General features: G+C 38.7%; 1 protein-coding gene and 1 pseudogene across 5 annotated transcripts in view; one reads left to right on the top strand and one right to left on the bottom strand.

Moving 5' to 3' along the window:
- Positions 1-23,127, bottom strand: part of PDS5B (PDS5 cohesin associated factor B) — a 254,196-nt gene that overhangs the window by 223,909 nt on the left and 7,160 nt on the right. Inside the window, exon 1 of one of the 5 annotated variants that reach the window (XM_039535264.1) lies at positions 2,584-2,602. The exons of the other annotated variants lie outside the window; for them this stretch is intronic. The gene's annotated coding sequence lies outside the window, so the exon portion shown is untranslated. Of the gene's footprint in view, positions 1-2,583; positions 2,603-23,127 lie in introns of those variants that run through there. 5 annotated transcript variants of the gene reach the window in all.
- Positions 15,471-17,642, top strand: LOC120403597 (annotated as a pseudogene).

Here is a 23,127-nt window from a genome sequence, read left to right as displayed (position 1 = left end):
CTGTTTCAAAGATTCAGTACATATTTCACTGTAATATAAACCCTGAAGACAAATGAAGCTCTCCTCCCTTCTGCTATTCTTGTATGAAACTTTCCCAAGAGATAAAAGAAACTCAAACTTCAAAACAACAATGATCAATTTTATATTTCATGCAAGTTTATCTTTCTATTTCTGTTGACTGACTTTAAATCACGTATTATTTAAAATCCCAAATCTAAAAACTACCAATACAAAAAATTCACCCAATTAAAAAAAACACCTGTATTTTTACAACTATTTCACTTAAGATGTTTATAACGCACGGTATGGTTACCGCTCAACATTTTATAAGTTTATAAAGGAGAGTAATTTTAAGGGCTTGTCTACAAAGGGATATGATTTGTAAAGCGCTCTAATGTGCTGCTCTCACTACCTCATGCAGACCAGAATTTAGCACTCTAAAAAGGTACCTAGTTCATGTTCTTCAGTTAATAGTAAATTACTTGCAATGAATTTCCGATATGAAGCACATACAACCTTCTTTCTAACACTTACACTTCATCTTTACAACACAGATTGCTCAAACAAACCGGGCATGCAGTAGACAAGACTCTTGCCAAATGTTCTCTGCTGTCCATAAGTCAATAGCATATGCCATGGAAGTCTTCCCTCTTCAAAGCAAGCACTCTTAGGGACAGTGTCGGCTCCAGTTTTTTTGCCGCCCCAAGCGGCAAAAAAAAATAAACAAACAACAAACAACCCGATTGAGCTGCTGCCAAAGTGCCAGCGAAGAGGAAGATGGCTAGAGAAGGACTCGCCGCCGAATTGCCACCGATCCGGAGTGAGCCGATTGAGCTGCTGCCACCGAACCAGACGTGCAGCCCCGACAACAGACACACTGCCGCCCCTTTCTATTGGCTGACCCAGGCACCTGCTTCCTTTGCTGGTGCCAGACCTGCTTAAGGAGATGGCGGATACAGTTTAGAAGACAAGTCTTAAGAAAAATGGCCATACATTAGGGTTGGGCATTTGACTAATCCAAAAATGACTGGTCAACTGACTGGTCATATACCATCAAATAATGTCAAAAATGGTCAAATATTTTAAAGCATTAATTTATTATAACAGTAACAGTAACAAAATAGAATAAGACTTTATGGTCTCCAATAGGCTTACCCTTAAATACTGACAACTAATTACAAAAACAAATTTTTAGCTGAGTTATTTTAACTCAAAAAAAGGTGAAACAATTAAATGAAACTAACAAAAAAAATGACATCATGTAATTCAAAGGTGAGCAGCTGCCTACATCAAGGTATTTTTTCTGGAATATCTGACTGTGGACAAATAGGTGATCAACTCACCTGACATTATTTGACAGATCAATTGACCAGCTTGCCAAGCCTACCATAAACTACCCTGCTTCAACAAATGCTGGGAAAAAGCATATTCACTCCAACAAACTCTCTGAAGCATTCCTGGTCCATTCGAATGTGACTTCAATCCCCTCCGTAGCTGAAGACTATTCTATCATCCTTTACCTCACTGTTATGTTTAACAGTGTAGTTTTAAAAGACTTTGCTATCAGTAGTCTCTTTTTTGGACTCTTGAGGACAGGTGCACCTCAGACACTAGATCAATCATTAGAGCACAAGGTTCAACTCTCTTCCTGCTTTACTAATTCCATCCTTAAAAAGGGAGCTCAGAACTCATTTCTTCTGTGCTGCTTCCAATATGAAGTCCTCAACCAGTTGACCAACACTTTATGCCTTTCCTACTATCCACACAAACTGACAAAATAAGTTTCAGGGCTGTGGTTCTCAACCTTTACCATACATTACAACAGTTTTAAGCTCCTCCCTTAAAGAATGGAAAGGTAATTGCCATCTCCTCTGGGCTCTCTCACAACCCCTATGTTAACATGCTGATGGTCGAGGGAATACTCACTCTCAAGTGAACAAGTGATTTTAGTTCTTAGTTCTGCACTGAATATAAATTTCACTGGCTCAGGGGCTGCCACACTGAAGGGCAACAGAAGGCAGATTTTTAGTGATCACAACTCTGACTCAAGTTGCACAGGGAAGGCGCTATCTTTTGGACTTTGTCAGTGGAATCCAGAACCAGAAATAGCTTAAAATAATAATTAGAAAAAAAATTAAAAGAAGTTTAAGCATCATTGTATAGCATTCTTATTTACCAATATTTGAACAAGGGAGATGTGCTTAAATATACAAAGTACTTGCAGCACATAACTGTGCACATATGTTCAAAATGTATTAAGATTAGTAGTACATAGAACTGCAAATGCTGCATAAAAAAAAAGAAGCTATAAGACATGGGGGAGGAAAGAATGTCAGAACAGATTTGCATGTAATTCTCCAACCCAGGGTACGGATCAGTAGAGGGAGGCACTTTAAAGCTACTACTCCAGCCTTGGAGCTTCAGATAACCCTGGAACATTTATCTTCCCCAAAAGGGATAGGTGGTAGATCTGGAGATCCATTGGCCATGCTTCAATTTCTACAATGTGGTATGGGAAGCCACTGCAATCCACAGTACACAGGAGGTGCTGAATCTCTGACTGGGTTCTCCAAATCCTGATACCTCTATTTGCAAGACGACCACATGGGTTCCACAGTGGTTACCTATTGTGCCAACAGATGAAAAAGCAAGTATTTAGACCAAGAGAAAATTTTAGTTTCATTTCTGCTAGATGAATTTCACTTTCAGATTTGATTTGGAGTGTAGTAGAACCCTTATTTTACGAACTAATTGGGGACTTAGACATTAAAAAAATCATAAAATTGAACACCACATTACAAAAGATATGGTGCATAAGTTGCAGTATGGTCACTGCATCTTTTTTGTCTTGTCTTTTAGAGTATTGGAAATTGCTTTGCAATAAGGTTTGACGGCACTGGAACGTGAAGGGATGTCAATTTGTTTTTCATCAACATCACCTGCATTATGTGATTTTCCCCCACATACACCCACCCCCCCAAAAATCAGGAAAAATGGTTCATATAGCTGGTCATATATAAAACAATTTTTGTAAAATCAGGATTCTATTGTAGTTCAAAACAAAGGGTTTTACACACATTTATTTTGGTTTACCAATCCACCCCAAACAATTCATTGAATTGGTGACTGAGAAACTACAGAAATCCTCTTCCTCCTCTCCTTCCCCAAAATCATGTGGAACTATAAATCTCTCTTTAAAAATAATATCACTTGCTTTCTCATTTACTGTAATAATTTGAGGACTCTATGTACAATTTATTAATTCTGTTTTAGGTTGTGTTTTCCATGTTTAAGCCCTTATGACTATACAGCAGTCAGATCACTAGACAGAGAACTGGACCAAGACACCAGAGACCTGGGTTCAATTCCTGGCTCTGACAATGGTTACTGGGTGACCTTGGGCAAGTCACTTCCTTCCCTGCACCTCACTTTCCCAATCTGTAAAATGGGTATAATGATCCTTACCACCTTTGTAACGCACTCTAAGATCTACTGACAAAAACTGCTGTACAAGAGCTAGGTTTTATCATCTGCACCATATCCCTGCCTGAGTGTCTGTCTCTGAATAGGATGGTTGTAAAAGATCATCAAAACCTAAACCTGAATAGATTTTCCCAAACAAATGAGAAGGCTGAAACCTAAAAGAACCTAAACCTAGCTTGTCTGGAGGGAAGGAAAGGAGTAGTAGAACTTCTCCAGGATAGGAACAAAGACTGAGGTACAGCCCTTTAAAAACAGAGGCTGGGAACCAGAATGGATAAAAACCAGTATTTTTTTCTTTAAATTAAAAACTTAAATAGTTACTTTAAAAAAATGGTAATTGACTGCATATGTTAAGGCCAGAACTTGTTAAAATCATTTAAATTAAATACAAAAAATAGAAAGCAATACATGTTTGCTGCCAAGTTTTAAAGTCAAACCACTGAAAAGGTGGAAGTCATTGGCCAATCCCCTGTAACCTGAGTTTGCTGAAGTGCTATACCAGCTTTTGATAGCAGCCTCTTCTGCAGGTGCAGAAAGAATATTTTCTTAATTTCAGTGTATTCAGCTACTTCAACTCAATGACTGATTAATGCAAAGTTAAACTGGGAGTTGAAAAAAAGCAGGGAAGTTTTTTTTCCATTTCTAATCTATGATTGCAAACTATGAGCAAGGGGATGTGACCTACTAGTTTTAAAACACTGAAAGATATGGTCATCAGAAATCAGTTCCATTAACTACTAAATACTTCCTTTAATAAATGTTATAAATGCAAAACATGTTTTGATCAACTTTTTTTTTTCTTATGTAGCAAGCACATTTAAGGTAGTTTAATTTAATTAAAAAACGAAACGCTGTTCTGGTGAATTGAATTTCGATCCATATCTGGCACAATCTGACACAAATCACAAGTAAAAAATTAATCTAGTAAGTAAGAAATGCATCAATTATTTTCTAACATGACAAACAACAGTTAATCTGAATAAATATAAATTAAACTGAAGGAAGCAGATGATTTTGGAGGAGAAGGTCTGAGCTGAAGGAGTGTGCTCCAACAGAGGGGATTTGGAACCCTGAAAGGACACTGACCCAAATCCCAAAGAATGCTCAAGAGCGATGAGGAAACTGAGGAAGAAATGCTGTACAAGAGTTTCTTATTTTGCATGGATCTTTATCTCTTGTGCTGTCTAAAGTGAAGAAAAGTTATTTTAGAAATTATTTTCCAAAGCCTGTATCTATTTGCTTCAACTATCACATGTACATGAAGCTGTTATAAACCACAGTGCCCAGAAGGGTGGAGTTCTGGGAAAGGGTGTGCTTAAGCTACTGGGATGTCTTGGTAGGTGATCACTGATCTTGGATTCCCACTTCCAAAAGGGGTACCAGACAGAGTCCATGCCCAGAGAGCATGCTGGACAGGCCGGTGCCAAAGACAGACTGTCTACACTACGAGCCAGGGGTGTAATTCCCAGCTGACATACACATACTCATCTGAGCTAGCATGCTAAAAACAGTAGTATAGCTGCAGTAGCACAGGAAGCAACGACCCAGGCTCGCCACCCCGAGCACATACTTGCATAGTTCAGGTGGCTTTTTACTCAGGGCAGCCAGCCCATGCCACCGCTGCCTATTGTACCACAGCTACGCTACTATTTTTAGTGTGCTAGCTCAGATGAAAGCTAGTGCAGAATAGGACTATATAAGCCAGGAATCCCATCCCTAACTAGCAGCGTTGCTGTAGCCTCAGTGGCTGAAGCCTACCAGTGACTAAGAGGAGCTTAAAAGCCCACAGATCCGCTGTTTGGATGCAAATATAGCAGCCTGGTGAGTGTCCAGCAAGGGGACCTCAACCAAGTCCGTAACATTTATTATCCAGTTCCTTCTCAACCCCATATATTTTTCTGCCAGTCTCTTCTGCTACCTCAATCCAAAATTTCCTCCCTCCTTCTCTGATTCCCCATTCTTTTTATTTCCTCTTCTTCAAAGAATGCACAGCCCTTTGGCAACTTTATAGATGTGGGGAAGAGAGAGATGGACCATTCAGGTCCGAAGCAATATCATTAACCAAAGCCAAACAACTTTATAACTCAGTCTTTCAAGGAAATCTTACTTTGAGTCTGGTTAAACTCCTACTTGGTTTAGCTGGTGATCAACAGTGCTTAGGTCTGATATGGCTTAAAGTTTCCCACTAAAAGATGAAACTTTTTTTAAAAAAAATAAAAAAAAAAATCAAATCACTCCAGGTTGAAACTTGGCAGACAAGTTCCCAGATCTAGACCAATACAGAAAACTTTACAAAAGCTGAACCAGTATGATTTAGTGGGTAAATATAGATATGTTTCATATTGTTTCAGACAGAATATTTAGATAAAAGAGTGCATTTTCCTTCCTCATTAAAACGTCTTTAGATGTGACACTGCTTCAACTGAAGAACTGCTGTTCAAACAGTAAAGGTATATAGTATTATCCACAGCGGGCATCACCAAAAGAGGAACTATAAACCTTAAGGGGTTTTATCCTCCTCTCTCTGTAGGACAGCATTATACCCAGTAAGGATTGGTGTAAGTAGTATTTACAGAAACTGCTATCTGCTTAATCAATGATCTTCCTGAACTGAAGAATCTTTCCAGAAAGGCAAAATTAACACTTCACCACAGACAAGTGATATGAAAAGCAGTGGGCTTCACCACAGAAAGAGTCATTAATGGCAGTAATCCATTGAGAGTCACTGTGTCAGGCAACTAAATGTTTCTGCTTAAGTCAAGAAACCTCTTGTATCCTTTTAGCCTTGTATTACAAAATATGGGGGAGAGAGGAACTATGAAAAGTTGAAACAACGGGGAGTCCTTGTGGCACCTTAGAGACTAACAAATTAATTTCGGCATAAGCTTTCGTGGGCTAGAAGACACTTTATCAGATGCATAAGTGAAAAATATAGGAGCAGGTATACGTACATAAAAGGATGCGGGCTGCTTTACCAAGTGTGAGGTCAGTCTAACGAGATAAATCAATTAACAACAGGATACCAAGGGAGGAAAAATAACTTTTGAAGTGGTAAGAGAGTGGCTCATTACAGACAGTTGACAAGAAGGTGTTAGTAACAGTAGGGAGAAATTAGTATTGGGGAAATTAAATTTAGGTTTTGTAATGACCCAACCACTCCCAGTCTTTATTCAGGCTTCATCTGATGGTATTCAGTTTGCAAATTAATTCCCGTTCTCTAGCTTCACGTTGGAGTCTGTTTTTGAAGTTTTTTTGTTGAAGAATTGCCACTTTTAGGTCTGTTAATGAGTGACTAGAGAGATTCAAGTGATCTCCTACTGGTTTTTGAATGTTATGATTCCTGATCTCAGATTTGTGTCCATTTATTCTTCTGCATAGAGACGGTACAGTTTGGCCAATGTACATGACAGAGGGTCATTGCTGGCATATGATGGCATATATCACATTGATAGATGTGCAGATGAATGAGCCCCGGATGGTGTGGCTGATGTAGTTAGGTCCTAAGACGGTGTTGCTGTAAATTAATATCTCAATAAAACAAATTAAATAATTAAACATTCTGTGGAGAGTGTGAAGGCATAAGGGCAAGAACTAGACCAAAGTACAGATGTTTATATGGCGGACTGGATGCAGCTAGAGGAGAGAGACAGGCTTTTTTGTAGAACTTGTGGCTAAAGAAAACTTTCCAAAGACAAAGCAAATGTAATTGATTTACTGCTGTCTTCTTAAGTCTTCAGATGCACCACTCCAGTGCAGCTGCAACAGGTTCACAAGCTGCAATGAAGTGAAAACTAACTAAACTCTTGTCAGTTCTCAGTGGGCACAGTAAAAGTGACAAGAATGGAGTCACTTTCATTCATTTGCCACTTAGGAAAGCTAGCACCACCATTCAGTGGGGTGGGAAGAACTAAAAAATGAAGGCTGCGAGGAACTGGTATAGCAGCAGAAATACAACCACTACAGCAGTCAAAAACCTGAGGGAAGAAGAGTTCCTCTGAATGGTGGGGTCTCTGAAGCTTTCATATCCACCTGCAACTGATCTATCTAGTTCTGAATGCCTGATACCTACCTTCTTTAAAAAAGCACTCCGAGAACTACTGATGAAAACACAAATTAGTATTATTAGTAAACTGCATGAATGGAAATGGGCAGGAGTGACTAATTAATTTAAATAACTACAGTAGAAAGGTTAAAGGAGAAGAATAAAAGAAAATATGGGAAAGGAAAGGCTTGAGAACATAATGTAGAGAAAGATGAGAGGAAAAAAGAAAAAAAAGATTCACTTTTTAAAAAATCATGGTGCAAGGAAGTAGCAGATTTCTTCAGGAAGAAATAGAAAAAAAAGATGTCAAGATGAAACAGGTATGGTTCCTGAAACAACTCAAATGTTTTGTTTAATTTTACCAATTAATAATTATTTCTGTTAATACATTTTTGTGATATTTGATGAACTCATTAGCTTTATTAAGTGCTATATTAAATAGATTTTTCTTCTGACCTAGTAGTAAGTTAAATGTTTTAAAATATTTATTCATATATTCCAAGGCAAGAAGGGATCATTGTGATCACCTAGTCCGACCTCCTGCATAACACAGATCACGGAACCTCTCCAAAATAATTTCTAGAGCACATCTTTTAGAAAACAGGCAATGCTGGTTTGAAAGTTGCCAGTGAACATAAGAACGGCTGTACCGGGTCAGACCAAAGGTCCATCTAGCCCAGTATCTGTCTACCGACAGTGGCCAATGCCAGGTGCCCCAGAGGGAGTGAACCTAACAGGCAATGATCACGTGATCTCTCTACTGCCATCCATCTCCATCCTCTTGGCAAACAGAGGCTAGGGACACCATTCCTTACCGGTTCTGGCTAATAGCCATTTATGGACTTAACACCATGAATTTATCCAGTTCTCTTTTAAACACTGCAATAATCCTAGCCTTCACAATCTCCTCAGGTAAGGAGTTCCACAAGTTGACTGTGCGCTGCCTGAAGAAGAACTTCCTTTTATTTGTTTTAAACCTGCTGCCTATTAGTGACTGAGAATCCACCATGATCCTTTGTAAATTGTATACTGGTAAAAATGTACACCTCCTCTCCTCACTTCCCCTCATGCAGAAGATAATATTTATTGAACAGGTCTGCTTCTTTTGCATCAATACTGATTATTAATAAATGGAAATGGTAGAATTGACAAACTATTGTTAGAATTCTTTTTGTTCCTAATTCACAAACATTTTATTGTCCTTAACTCTGCTGGCCACAGATTTCTCCTTGTGTCCCTTTGCTTCCCTTATTTTTCTACAATTCCTAGCTTCTGATTTACATTCATTATTATCAACCTCCCCTTTCTTCAATTTCTTATATATATTTATTATATCTGCTTTCACAGTCCCCTAAAGAAAATATTTTTAAACTAATACAGCCTTCTCCCTTGATAGTGGGTTTGTGGCTTTTGGGGCATCTTGTAAAGTTCTTAAACAGTGCAATTGTTATTTACATTATTCTGATTAAATTCTTCCTCCCAACTGATCTGGCTCAATTGTTTTTCTGCTTTGTGAGACTGGCCCTTTTAAAGCACCGTTTTTTTATTTATTTATTTTTTCTAGTCTGGCCTTTATTCTTCTTGCACATTATAAAGTTGACCAAGTCATGAACATCTGTACCTAAGCTGCCATTAATTTTTAGTTGTGACAAGATCTGTCAAGACAAAGTCAAGATCATTTTCTTCTGAGTCAGTGACTCAGAAACAGGTAAATCCATTTTTGCCACTTAATTGTTTGGGCTGACATTTTCCCTGATGGGTGTCCACCTAAGAGTGAATTTTGTTGGAAGATTTCAGCCAGAATGATTCTGCCATTTTTGAGAATATGGCTATGGGGAAGAAGAAAAAAAAAAGAGACATCTTGCTCAGGTTAAATTACGGAGAGCTTTTCTTTGCACAGTTGTAGTGACCCTATGTTTTAGGGCAGAAACTTGAAATTTGGCAAGAGGTAGCATGTATGTCAGGGATGTACTTTTGGTTCTCTCTGAAAATCCACACAAATTTGGCCAAGATATACATCTTTGAAAAAGCTCAGTTTCAACATGCTTCAGAAAGATTGATTTTAACTGCCAAAATCACCAAAGATTTCATCCATACTAAGCCTCTCACAGCAACAACGGCTAACAAGACAGCACATGCACTATCCCCACGAAGCAAGTGAGCATACTCCGGCTCAGGGCTTCATGGATGAAGCTGGACTTTCTCTGTAAAAGCTGCTCCAGTTCAGGGTGAGGTCAGCACTGGAACTGAAAACAGGAATCTGCCTCTTCTGTCCTCTCAACGATACCCCTGCGGGCATTCAGGCAACATGGACAAAAGCCATCTGATCCAAATGCAGAAGGAACAAAACTGGACTATGAGGACAACCAAGAGTAGATTGGGACAAGGAGTCTGGTGAGATTGGGACTGAGGGAGTGGAGAGAAAACCTAGGATGGAGCCAGGTGGGAAAGGATACAGAGTCAGGAAGGGGGCACAGAGGAGGGGGCAGAGGAGACTGGGAGCCAGTGGGAGGAGAAGCAAGGACTTGTTGGGCAAGACGACAAACTAGATGTCTAGACAAACTAGGGGGAGGGGAATAATGAGACTGAACAAGGTACATGAGGAGGGGGTAAGCCAGGACAAAGAACCAGCGTGAGGGGAACGGAAATCAGAGGAGACTGACTGACAAGGAGCTGATATGCAGAAAATAACTGGACTGGCTGGAAAAAGAGACTGGAGCAAGGAGCTGGGGGACGAGCGTCAGCGCAGGGGAAGACTAGGACAAAGAATCAGTGTGATGGGGAAAAACGAGAGAGAGCTTGGACAAAGAGCTGGGAGAGAGAACTGGGGTTGACTGGGTATGGGTGTGGGGGGAGGCAGGGGTGGAGAGAGACTGGGCATGGGTTGGAATTTGGGAGCTGGACATCAAATCAGGGTGGATAAAAATCAATGATGTTTTTATTTAAAACTGATTTTTTTGATAAAGTTTTTTTCCTCAAAAAGCAATCTAGTTTTAATTAAGATACATTATAGCTCAGATATTTCATCATGGAATAGAGATTATGCATTCTAATTCTATAGTATGAGACAATATATTCATGTAATGTTTAAGAAAAGTTTTGTAAATGAGAACCAATAGCTCATGGATTAGGGACCTAATTTTCATAGAATTCCAGGGTTGGAAGGGATCTCAGGAGGCTTTGAACAGGGGGTTGGACTAGATGACCTCCTAAGGTCCCTTCCAACCCTGATATTCTATGATCTAGTCCAACCCCCTGCTCAAAACAGGACCAATCCCCAACTAAATCATCCCAGCCACGGCTTTGTCAAGCCTGACCTTAAAAACCTCTAAGGAAGGAGATTCCACCACCTCCCTAGGTATCCCATTCCAGTGCTTCACCACTCTCCTAGTAAAAAAGGTTTCCCTAATATTCAACCTAAGCCACCCGCACTGCAACTTGAGACCATTACTCCTTGTTTGGTCATCTGCTACCACTGAAAACAGTCTAGAACCATCCTCTTTGGAACCCCCTTTCAGGCAGTTGAAAGCAGCTATCAATTCCCCCCTCATTCTTCTCTTCTGCAGGCTAAACAATCCCAGTTCCCTCAGCCGCTACTCATAAGTCATGTACTCCAGCCCCCTAATCATTTTTGTTGCCCTCCGCTGGACTCTACAATTTTTCCACATCCTTCTTGTAGTGTGGGGCCCAAAACTGGACACAGTACTCCAGATGAGGCCTCACCAATGTCGAATAGAGGGGAATGATCACTCCCTCCATCTGCGAGCAATTCCCTACTTATGCAGCCCAAAATGCCATTAGCCTTCTTGGCAACAAAGGCACACTGTCGACTCATATCCAACTTCTCGTCCACTGTAACCCCTAGGTCCTTTTCTGCAAAACTGCTGCCTAGTCATTCGGTGCCTAGTCTGTAGCCGTGCCTGGGATTCTTCCATCCTAAGTGAAGGACTCTGCACTTGTCCTTGTTGAACCTCACCAGATTTCTTTTGGCCCAATCCTCTAATTTGTCTAGGTGCCTCTGCATGCTATCCCTACCCTCCAGCGTATCTACCAGTCCTCCCAGTTTAGTGTCATCGGCAAACTTGCTAGGGGTGCAATCCACGCCATCCTCCAGATCATTAATGAAGATATTGAACAAAACTGGCCCCAGGACCGACCCTTGGGGCACTCCGCTTGATACCGGCTGCCAACTAGACATGGAGCCACTGATCACTACCTGTTGAGCCCGATGATCTAGCCAGCTTTCTATCCACCTTATAGTCCATTCTTCTTTAACTTGCTGGCAAGAATACTGTGGGAGACCATATCAAACGCTTTGCTAAAGTCAAGGAATAACATCCACTGCTTCCCCTCATCCACAGAGCCAGATTTTATGGGGTCCCAGGGGCTTCTGTATAGCTTTAGGTTAATCTTTCTATCTTCCCAATGGGACTCAGTGCTCAGTCTAGAAGATACCAGGAGAGATGCTTAGTTTTGCAGTTCTCAAACTGTGGATTTGTGTCTCCACAGATAACATGCTTGTTAACAGCAAAAATATTTTTAAATAACTAAATATATAGAGGCGAGAAATAACAGGCCTCAACTCTATTGTCCCTCTGCAAATTTGTGTACACAGAGTCAATCCCTTACCTCTCTCTGAAAGTGCAAAGTTTCAAAAAGATCAATGGATAGAAGACTGTTAGGGGCGGAATAGATCTGGACAAGGAGAAGTAGTATGGAGATAAATGTACGAAGGGAGGGACAGGCAGTAGAAACAAAAGTGAAACTGTTTGAGCAGCATATTCCAAAAGTCTTGAGGGTCTTTCTGAGTGTAGCCTTCATTGAAGAAATAAATGTTTGCTGATGATGTTTTAAAGAAAGTCACACCACTGAACTGGAGCAAGTCATTTAAGCACTTGGATTCAGAGACTATTGAAGTGATAATCTCACTTTTAATAGCAGTAGCTTCTTCTGCCGGTGTAAAAAGAATATTTTCTTCCTTTGGACTAATTCATTCCAAATCATTTGGGACCTGAAAAAGCAGGAAACCTTGTTTTTCTTTTCCAGATTATGAACAAACAGGAAAATAAAGGTGAAGATGACTGAGTTAGATGCAGAAGCCAATATTTTACGTTTCTCATGTCAACCTGGCTGACACAGTCAATTTAATTTTTGTTTTTTTAAATATTTCATTTAACTATTTTAGTTAAACAATTTAACAATTGAAAAAAATCCAGAATACATAACGTTGTTGTTTTAGTTAAATAAAACAATTTAAATGTCTGTCTGGTGATGTTCTCCTCCTAATACAGCATAGCAAGAAAATCCTCCAAATATTAATGATTAACCTCCCAATGACTTCATAAATATCTGCTTCAATTACCTTTTGGGAAATTAAATAACCAAACAATCATTCATTTTCTGATTTAGCTGTAAACCTAATCTGAAAAGTTTTCAAAATAAATGACTTTAAAAATGTATAGTGTGTACCTTCTAAAAATGAAACCTACATCTATCTGAGTTGTGAAGAATATGTATTAAGGTTATAACAACCAACAAGAATGCACTTTTATGTAGAAATCCATGATTAAATTGAGTCTTCCTGACTAGTGATTTAAATCTATTTGATTTAAACCAAATCCACCCTGCATCAAACCTAGAGGGGGGGGACTACACCTGGCTGAAAAAGAAGCCTGATGAGAGGCAACTGGGACAGCAAAGAGACAGGGACCGGGGAAAAGGAGTCGGGGGTGAGGGGGAGAGTAGAAGAGAACTGGGACAGGGCAGAAGGGGTCAAACTTGGAGGCGAAGAGACAGAAAAGCAATCTCACAAATACACATTCCCCTCCAGAGTCTGGAATGAAATCCAAGATTTCTGAGTATCACCATTCCTCTACCGAGAGCAAATAACCATGAGACCCACTGACAGTGTCTCATATCACTCTGCTGCTGTCAACACAGCAGCAAAAGTCTGTGTTGTGGCTCTAAAGGTTCCAACCCTGCTGATGATCCATGTGGATGTCAATATGACTCCACATGGTGGAATGTCTACTTGTTAAGTTTGCCTTTTTTTTTTTTTTTTTTAAATTAGACTATTAGGTACATTAAGGTTGTGAAGTCAAACATTCAGAAGTTAGGAAATGCCAATACGATTCCTATGTGCATCTTTATTTTAGCTCCCTTGTGCATATGCATTATTACACAATCATATAGCATTTATTCTACAGGACCCCTGCCTCATTCCGTGCACAAAATGGATCATGCTCTGGGGATCAATCGGGGTTGTGTAGTAAAAGAGGCTGTTGCTTATAGGACCCCCTACCTCATTTGTTGCAGAAGTGAGAAGGTGTGTAATGAAGGAGGAAGGGGATCATAAAAGAGAAAGGATGGTCTCGTGGTTAAGGCAGCTGAATTCTGTCCTAGAAAAGTGGTGTCTGTCCCTGTCACTGCCACAAAATTGCTATGCAATGCTAGGAAAGTCATGTAAACCAAACTTTTCAGAGGTGGTCACTATGTGTTTCTCATTTTCTGGGTATCCAACTTGATACTCCAGGGTCTAACTTACATGAGTGCTGAGCACTCACAGCTGCAGCTGAAATCAATGGGAGCTCTGCCTGAATATATAAAAATGATATATAATGCCAAGTACTCTGAAAAATCTGGTCCTAGGTATCCAAATTGGGTACCCATAATCAGTGGAAACATTTGACCTTAACCTCTCTCAGCTCTCCACCTGTAAAATGCAGACAATATAGCAACCTCTCAATTCCTGGGGTGTTGTGAAGATAAATTAATTAATATTTGTGAAGCGATCAGATATTATAAACACCACAGAAAAGCCCATGATGAACTTAACCATCTCAGAGCAGGGGCTTCCTTAATTCTGGTATTTACTAATTTTTGAATGCTTGACTTTGCAGCTTTAACAATGTTTTTTAATGTAGTTTTGTGGGGGTAATGTATAGCATGTACAAATAAACCAACACAAATACTATGGCTCTGATGTTAGGAAGTATAGTGCATGGGCAGGCAGCTAACTCTCCATACTACATTTTCCAGGATTAGGCCTATAATTAATCTTTTTTATTGGATCAAATTTAAAAAAAAAAAAACACACACTAGAAATTGTTACAGAAGCCTTGTTGCATTAAATTATACTTTGAGATTTATTCCTTCAGCAGAACTTATTTTGTGATAACTATTTATTAGTCACATTAATGTATTACCGCATATACTCAATCATAAGCCGGTTCATTTATAAGCCCACGCGTGCGCGCAAACACACACACACACACACACCACCCCCAAGATGGGTAAGTAAAAAAATTTTTATGACCCATTCATAAGCCAACCCTATAATTCAGGGGCAGGCAAACTTTGGCTCCCAGGCCATCAGGATAAGCCGCTGGTGGGCCGAGACCGTTTGTTTACCTCAAGCATCTTCAGGCATAGAGGTTAACCTAAGTCAGCATTTCTCAAACTGTGCTCCACAGAACACTGGTGATGTGAATAGGTGTTCCGTGAAAGAATCGTAATTAAAAAAAGTCTTAATTTTTTTTAATTTTAAATTTGGCATATTTGTAGCATAATTTACAACTCTTTTTGAATGACTATAATTTAACATAAAACTTTTTCTGGTTATTGATAGATCTCGTATTGAATATCACGGCGTAAAGAGAACGAGGCACACAAGCATGTTGACGTCTACCCCTTTCGGGCACATTTTAGTTAGTGATGTCATACCCCTTCCACTTGAGGCTGCACAAACTGCAGCGGTATGCACACCATTCTCTTTATGCCATGTTGAATACAACATATTCACTCAATACATTCAAGCCTGCGGGTCTTTACCGTGTGTGTGATAAGCACAACTAAACTAGCTTCACTCGAAACAATATAAATATTTTGATAAACAACATTTGACAAAAATCAGTATTTCTAAATATTGTTACTAAACCTAATCACCATGGATTTGTGGCTAAAAGAAGCAACTTTGAAACGAAAAGCAAGCTCTTCTGGTACTCCAACTGTGGCTCAAATAAACAAGCAAAAATACTGTGACACTTCAAAGTGAGGATGAACAATCGCAGTCTTTTGTTGCCGAAAAAATCTGTTAGTACCAGCAAGTTATCTAAGGTGAAAGCATTTCCACCAAAGTATATCAAACAAACAAGAAGCAGCAGGTGTTAAAAGACCGAAATGAAAGTATGATTAAAGTTATTTGTCTTTTGGATTTACGTGTGTTGGAAATAAAGATGTTCCTGATGCACAGTGCGTCGTGCGCAACAAAATACTAGCAAACAGTTCATTGGCTCCTGCTAAACTTCGTAGGCATTTGGAAACCAAACATGCTGAATACAAAGACAAAGATATACGTTTTTTCAAGAGGCAGCGTGACTTACTTGGAAATTGTAAACTTTCGATGATTAAAATTGCTAAAACAGACAATGAAAGTGCAACAGAGGCATCTTACCGAGTAAGTTACCATATAGCCCTCGCCGGAGAAGCTCACACTATTGGAGAAACGCTTATCAAGCCTTACGCAAAAGATATTGTAACGTGCATGTTGAGAGAGCAGTCTTGTAAAAAAAATTGATGCTGTACAGTTGTCAAATAATACTGTTGCATGCTGTATTAAAGATCTTGTCGATGACATAGGGAAAAAAGAGCTAGTTTGCCGACTGAAAATTTGTCATGAGTATTCATTGCAGCTAGATGAGCCCACTGATGTTTCAGGACTCTCTGTATGTATAAATATCCCCTGTCTGTGTGTTCCATTCTATGCATCCGAAGAAGTGAGCTTTAGCTCACGAAAGCTCATGCTACAATAAATTTGTTAGTCTTTAAGGTGCCACAAGTACTCCTGTTTTTTTTTGCGGATACAGACTAACACGGCTGCTACTCTGAAATCTGTGCTACTAGTATTTGTCCAATACAGATTTAATAATATTATTGAAGAGTACCTACTCTTATGTGAATCTCTGCAAAGCAACATGATCGGAGAAGAAATATTCAACTGCATCAACAATTTTATCAGAAAGCATGAAATTAGTTGGGGGAAACGTATTGATGTATGTACTGACGGTGCTAGGGCAATGATCAGGAAGATGAAGGGAGCTGTAACCCAAATCATAAGTGTGGCACCAGAAAGCACTAAGAGCCATTGTGTTCGACACAGACAAGCACTCGCAGTTAAAAAAATACCAGCATATCTGAAAATTGTGCTTGATGAAGCAGTACAAATTACCAATTTTGTCAAATCTTGACCACTTCAGGTTACTTAGAATTGTGTGTGAGGAAATGGGTAGTCAGCACAAAAAGTTTTTTTTTACATACGGAAGTGAGGTGGCTATCCAGAGGAAAAGTGCCTCTGAGGCTTTTTGAGCTTTGTAGTGAACTACTGGTATTCTTCACTTCAGATAATTCAGGATGAAAATTTAATGACTGTCTGACAAATTCCGCGTGACTAATGAGACTTGCATATCTTGCACATATTTTTGCAAAATTAAAATGAAATTAATCTGTTGTTGCAAGGAAAGAATGTGACCATTTTTACTACAATGGATAAAATTTCGTCGTTAAAAAATAAACTGGAATTCTGGGCATCTTGTGTAGAACAGAATAACTTCGACTGCTTCCCTACAGTCTATGAATTTCTGACTGAAAAAATTCTACAGTCCATGAAGAAGTTTCTAGCACCATGTTACAGCACTTACTTGACTTGCAGGCCTCTTTATTAGAATATTTTCGTACAACTACTGATGATAATTCTTAGGTTCAAAATCCGTTTGTAATTACAGCCAAACCAGTCAGTTTTACTGCGCATGATTATGAAGGCCTAACTGACTTAATTTCTGACTCTGACTTGAAACAAAAGTTTAAGGATCTTCCACTGAATCATTTTTGGAGCAGCCTAGTAGAAGAGTACCCTAATGGGGCTAAGCATGCAGTTTGAGTGCTCCTTCCTTTTGTTACAACTTATTTGTGTGAGACGGGATTTTCGTATTATACTGCAACGAAAACCAAATATAGGAATAGACTTGATGCTGCGCCTGACATAAGGATTCAACTTTCCAGCATTATTCCTAATATTAAGCAAATTTGTGATAGAAAAATGCAGAAACACCAACCCCATTAAATCAAAATTTGTATTTCTGTTTATAAATAGATTTTCCTAGTAAAAATCTACTTTGGTGTCTGTGTATATATAAAAAACAGGATTTTTTAAGTAGAACACTGTTTTTAATTTTGACTCTTGCACTTGATTTTTGTACTACTTTATACATGCTTTCCCATTAGAAATTGTTAGTTCAAGTTATTTAAAATTTGTATTTTTTGCTTTGTTTTATAAAATATATTTGAGCATAAATAATGCATTTTTTTATTTGACAACCAAACAACTATAAAATAATATTATAAGTGTTCTTTAATAGGCTAAAAAGTGTTCCATGGCCAAAAAAGTTTGGGAAACGCTGACTTAAGTAAACTAAGTGTCCCGGCCCGACAGAGGCTTACCTTGACAGGCCAGGACAGCAACTCATCGGGAATTTTTTTTTGGGGGGGGGGGGGGGGGGGGGAAGAGTAGAGAAGAGAAGCTGGGGGGCAGGGGAATAACCCCTTTGACCACCCTCCACATGACCCCCATCCTAGCCTGGGGGCCCCCCATACTCTCCCCACCTCATCCCTTCCCATCTTAGCTGGTGTGGGCCAGGAAAGGATGTCTCTGGACTGGCCGCAGCCTGCTCCGGCGGGCCAGGGTGGGCAGAGCGGCTGCAGCCTGCCAGCCCCAGAGCTGCAGCTGCTTCGGAGGCTGGGGGGAGAGCAGCACGGCCAGAAGCAGAGAAACTCGGGCCCCACCTCTTCCCTTCTGGTTCTGCTGGCTGTGCTGCCTCTCCTTGCCCGCTCTGATGGGAGGAAGGGGCTGTGTCCCACCTCTCTCTCGATACCCGTTCATAAGCCGACCCCCTTCTCTGATGCTTCCCTTTTTTACTAAAAAAATTCAGCTTATGAACAAGTATATACGGTAATTACATTGCATTTTCCACCTTGGTATACGAGTAGTTTTATTTCTTCAAACTGCATTTGAAACAGGTCATGTACTTCTTTTTAATTACTAGGGTATAAAAACAGACAGACAGTGGTTCATTCAGTTTACGCATGCAAAATTTAAGGCTACAAGATCAAATTCCATCCACAGGTAATATTTTGCAGGATGTACTAAAGGCACCAGTAAAAATAAACATGTTCAAAGTTTTAAGAGTTTAAAATCTCAACTCTTAAATAAGAAACTTGCATCATCAAGATTGGAAGAGTGATGGTATTATGAGGAGTGCAAAATTCATAGTTTAATTAAAGGAAAAGTCAGATCAAAGAAGATTTTAAGTTGTTTGTCAAGGGAATTTAAGAGAAGATATACTTTTATGGTTTAAAACCATTTAAAAATTTACTCCACTACATGGGACTTACAAAGAACCAATTTGTAAAAATTCATGAAGGAATTATTTAGTAGCAAGCTGGCCGGAGGCAGAAACCATAATTTTTATTTAAAAAGTGTCAGATTTTGCTATAAGTACAGCCATGATAAATACATAGTTGTAATAGTCATCATGTATAGTATTCAACTTTCCTTCTTGGTCCTTGGAAGACAAATAAAACAAATCCTATTTCAATCCATAATGACTAAGCTTGGCAGGATTCAATATATTACAATTCAGTAACAACTGTAATGAAATCTAGATTCAATAACTTACTTCATCTGAGATACTTCAGCGATGCATTTGTTTTTATGAAGTCGCCTCTGCAGATCCCTACTGTATCACTAAAAGAATGATGAACTGTGCTTCCTGATCTCAGGACAATTCTATAGCAGTTTAAATTATTATGGATATATATGCTTCAAGCAGTGAACTGGGAGTTCCATTCAGTTATAAAGCCCAGGCCCCTAATAAATCTGTTTTCTTTTCATTTGTGAATGTGGTCTTAAAATAGTCTCTTTTACTGTATAATTTGTTTAGCTTTACATTTTTATTAATCAGTATGTTTAAGTAGTTTAAATGTAGATGTAAATTACAGCAGTAATAGCTGATAGCATTGGCCTGAAATGAGGGATTGGATAAGAGTGTTCTGGCTTTAGGCAATGTGATTAATAAGATTACGTACTGGTCTATGATGGGAATTTAAAGAGCTTGAAATGCCTGACAGGAAGGCATTTCCTTGTTCAGCTTTTATTCCCAGAGCAAGCAACACCTCATGTTTATACTTTTAGAGACAGAAGGCAAAGCAAACAAGGCTATTTCTAAAGGCTCAGAGTTTTGTATCTGAAACTGTCAAAAGAAATAGTTCCAGAAGCTCATTTTAACCACATAACGTCCTTGGTACCACTACCATCCTCTTCTCAAAAAGCTGCATTCCAAGGCCTCAAGATGCTGTGACAAATGTCTCCAAGAAGAATTCCAAGTTCATTAAACCAAAAGAGATGCTCACCTATTTGAATGTGCCCTGGCGCAATCTAACTTTTCTGATTAATAAAGACTCACTGATTAATATACTCAGTCCATCTCTTTGGCTGAAGGTGGAAATGGGTGGGAAGAGAAGGCCATTTGAATTCTGCAATGTCCTCTCCTGAAAAGTTCATCTGGGCAACACCTCAGAAATAATTACTCCTAAAACAGAGTCCAATAAAACTGCACCAGAATTCACCTCCTTTAAAAACTCTTCACTCCATAACCCTGTATCAGAGAGATTACAATTTTCAATAAAAGCAGAGAACTATCAGATCCAGAATGAATTTTCACGATATCAGATTCTAATCAGGTCAGGTGCCCACCTAAACACCTCAGCTAGCCTAACACAAATACTATCAAGCCAGACCACCCATCAGTATCCTAGAGACGAGGGCAGGAGAATACTACAAAAACTTCAAACCTTCCATGCTAGGGAATGAAAAGTCCTGATACTGTCAGACAATGCTACAGTTTTAGATGGGCAGCAAGCAAAGATTAGTACTAAACTTTTGGAACTTGATTCTGCAATAAGGATAACTACCTTAACCAACAGTCTCACACAGAAAAATTCACCCCATCTCTCAATCTTTCAGATTCTGGTAAAGCGGAGGGAAAAAAAATGGGGGATCACTATACATACTTCTGTGTCAACCAAAAACTTCGTAATCCAAATAGGCTACAGCCATAAACTTAAAACCAAAGACATAATCCTCCCTGTGCAGTCAGGAAACTATTTTGGGGTGCAGTGAGGAGTGGAGCACAACTGTTTGCCTCTTTTTCCAGCCTTGAAATATCATCCTTTTCTTTACATTGTCAACTGAAAATAGTGCATAATTATGTCATTTTAATGAGTTAAACACAAGCACAATCTTTGTTTCAATATACAAGTCTCAGACATATTTACATTATTCTGCATTTCACTTTTTTGAAGGTCGATCTTTGTAGTACTTATGTACACATTTAGCATTATAGACAACAGTAGTATCAAGTTTGAGACCACAGGAAAGGAAAGAAAAATCTCAAGGAACAAAGGACCAAATAAAATTGGGAAAAGAAAAATAGTGAGGGAAACAACTGAAGCAGAGAAGGTAACATACAAATAGAAAGGAGAAGATTGCCTAGTACTTGTGATCTACTGACAGCAGACCTTATCCTCTGAACTGTCCCTGGGGAGGAAGAGTGATGGTTAAGCAATTTTAACAGCCCAACCAGTTGACAAAGAACAGCAATGAAAAGGTACAAAAGGAAGCTGTGTGAAATCCCATCCTGGGTTGAAATTTTAAACTGTCTAAGGTGGACAATAGATGCCAGGATGGTTGTTTTAAATCTATAACATGAATTTTTTTTAAAGTAAAGCATAAAACAGAACCAAATGAATTTGTAAACTAAGTTTAGAAAAACTTATTAGGGGTTTTCAAGGCTTTGGATAATTTTTAAAAATAATTTGAGTAACAGACCAGAGGAAATGCAAGTAAATGCACTATCAAGGAATTTGTGCTGATTGGTTGAGTTTAAGACAACAAAGTTGCCTTCTCTTTGAGGGATTTTTTTTTCCTGGGGAGCATGGCAATTTACTCAATGTCACAGTGAACTGAGAGCTTTCTATGTTTTTACACTAACTTGCACAATAATAGCCTCTTGATACTACTATAAAATCAATAAATCTTCTCTCCTTGTGTGTGTACATCTTGACTGGTCTTTTAAGAAACAAACAGAATCTGTCTTTAACAACAGAACATAAGAACTGAGAGCTACCACCTAAAACTCCTCAACAATGACATTTAATACCATTTGAGAAACTCAAGAGTTTTCCCCCTTTAAAATCCCTATACAAATAAGAGGGAATAAAGGAGACAAGGTGGTTGAGGTAATAGCTTTCACTGGACCAGTATCTGTTTGTCTCTTTCACTAACTTTCAAGCTTACACAGAACTCTTCTTCAGATCTATGGAGTAAGGGAGATTATGTAAAATACAGGATTGAGTAAAAATTCATTTTAACGTTTTGTTTTTTCCTTCCTTCCTTCCTTGGTTCAGGACACACCAGTACAACCAAACCCTAAACACCAAGTTATTAGCAATAATGGTGTGTTAGTAAAGTTAATAAATAGGGTAGCAAAAATCAGAAAGTCTTAAAACTCCTATCCTAACACCATAGACACATACACTGGGATAGGATAGAAGGAAAGGAAAAAGGTAGATCCTAGAAACTCCTCCATCCTCCCACACATAAGGGAAGGTTAAATCTGCTTAAAAGTGATGAGAGAAAAGAAGTGCAAAAAAAAAAAAAAAAAAACCCAGGAGAGGTGGAGAAGAAAAAAAACTAAAAATTTTAAATTGCAGGACCCAGGATAGTGCCTGAATATTGATCTCTCCTCCAACTTCACAAACAAAAATCTAGGCTTTAGAAGTATTTACTTGAGTAATAAGGTACCACTGGAAAGGGCCCAGTTAAGTAGTTATATGTCCTCTGGCCATACAGCTGAGAGCATATAAAATTTTAATTGAATGTACAATTGAACACATCCAGATTAACACATCTGGGATGGTGGTGTGCATGGCTGGAGGTGTTTGGCAAAGATGGCAGCAGAGTCAAGGGATGTTGAAGATGACACTGTAATGCTTTAAAAAAAAATGACACTGATTAAAATATGCCACTCAGGTAAAACTAAACTGGTTCATATTATGCCTAAACTTTTACTTAAATTGTATGATGCCCAAAATACTTGTATTCCTATGCTTATTAAAATCTTGCACCTTCCTAAATTGTACAGTGGTTTTTTTTTCTATTTTTAACATGTACCATATACTACTATGTTTTCTAACTTAGGTATATTTGAAGAAAAATAATCAAGACACTTCTCAATTTTTATTAATAAACATTTATATATGAATACCTAAAGACCCCAGTTACTACAGTCCTTTTACTGGGCACTGTACAAATAGAACTGACTTACACAGATGGGGTGTATATTTAGCTTAATTTGCTAATTAAAATTTAAACAATTTTAGATTAAACCAATACAAGTTGTGTGCATATAGACAAAGACACAGAGGAAAGCACAATCCCTGTCCTGAAGACACGGACAAAAGGTTGACAAATGGAATATAACAAAAATCAA

This window comes from Mauremys reevesii, linkage group 1, assembly GCF_016161935.1.
Source record: "Mauremys reevesii isolate NIE-2019 linkage group 1, ASM1616193v1, whole genome shotgun sequence".
In the NCBI taxonomy this organism is placed as follows: Eukaryota; Metazoa; Chordata; order Testudines; family Geoemydidae; genus Mauremys; species Mauremys reevesii.
This window is presented reverse-complemented; position numbering and strand designations above follow the sequence as displayed.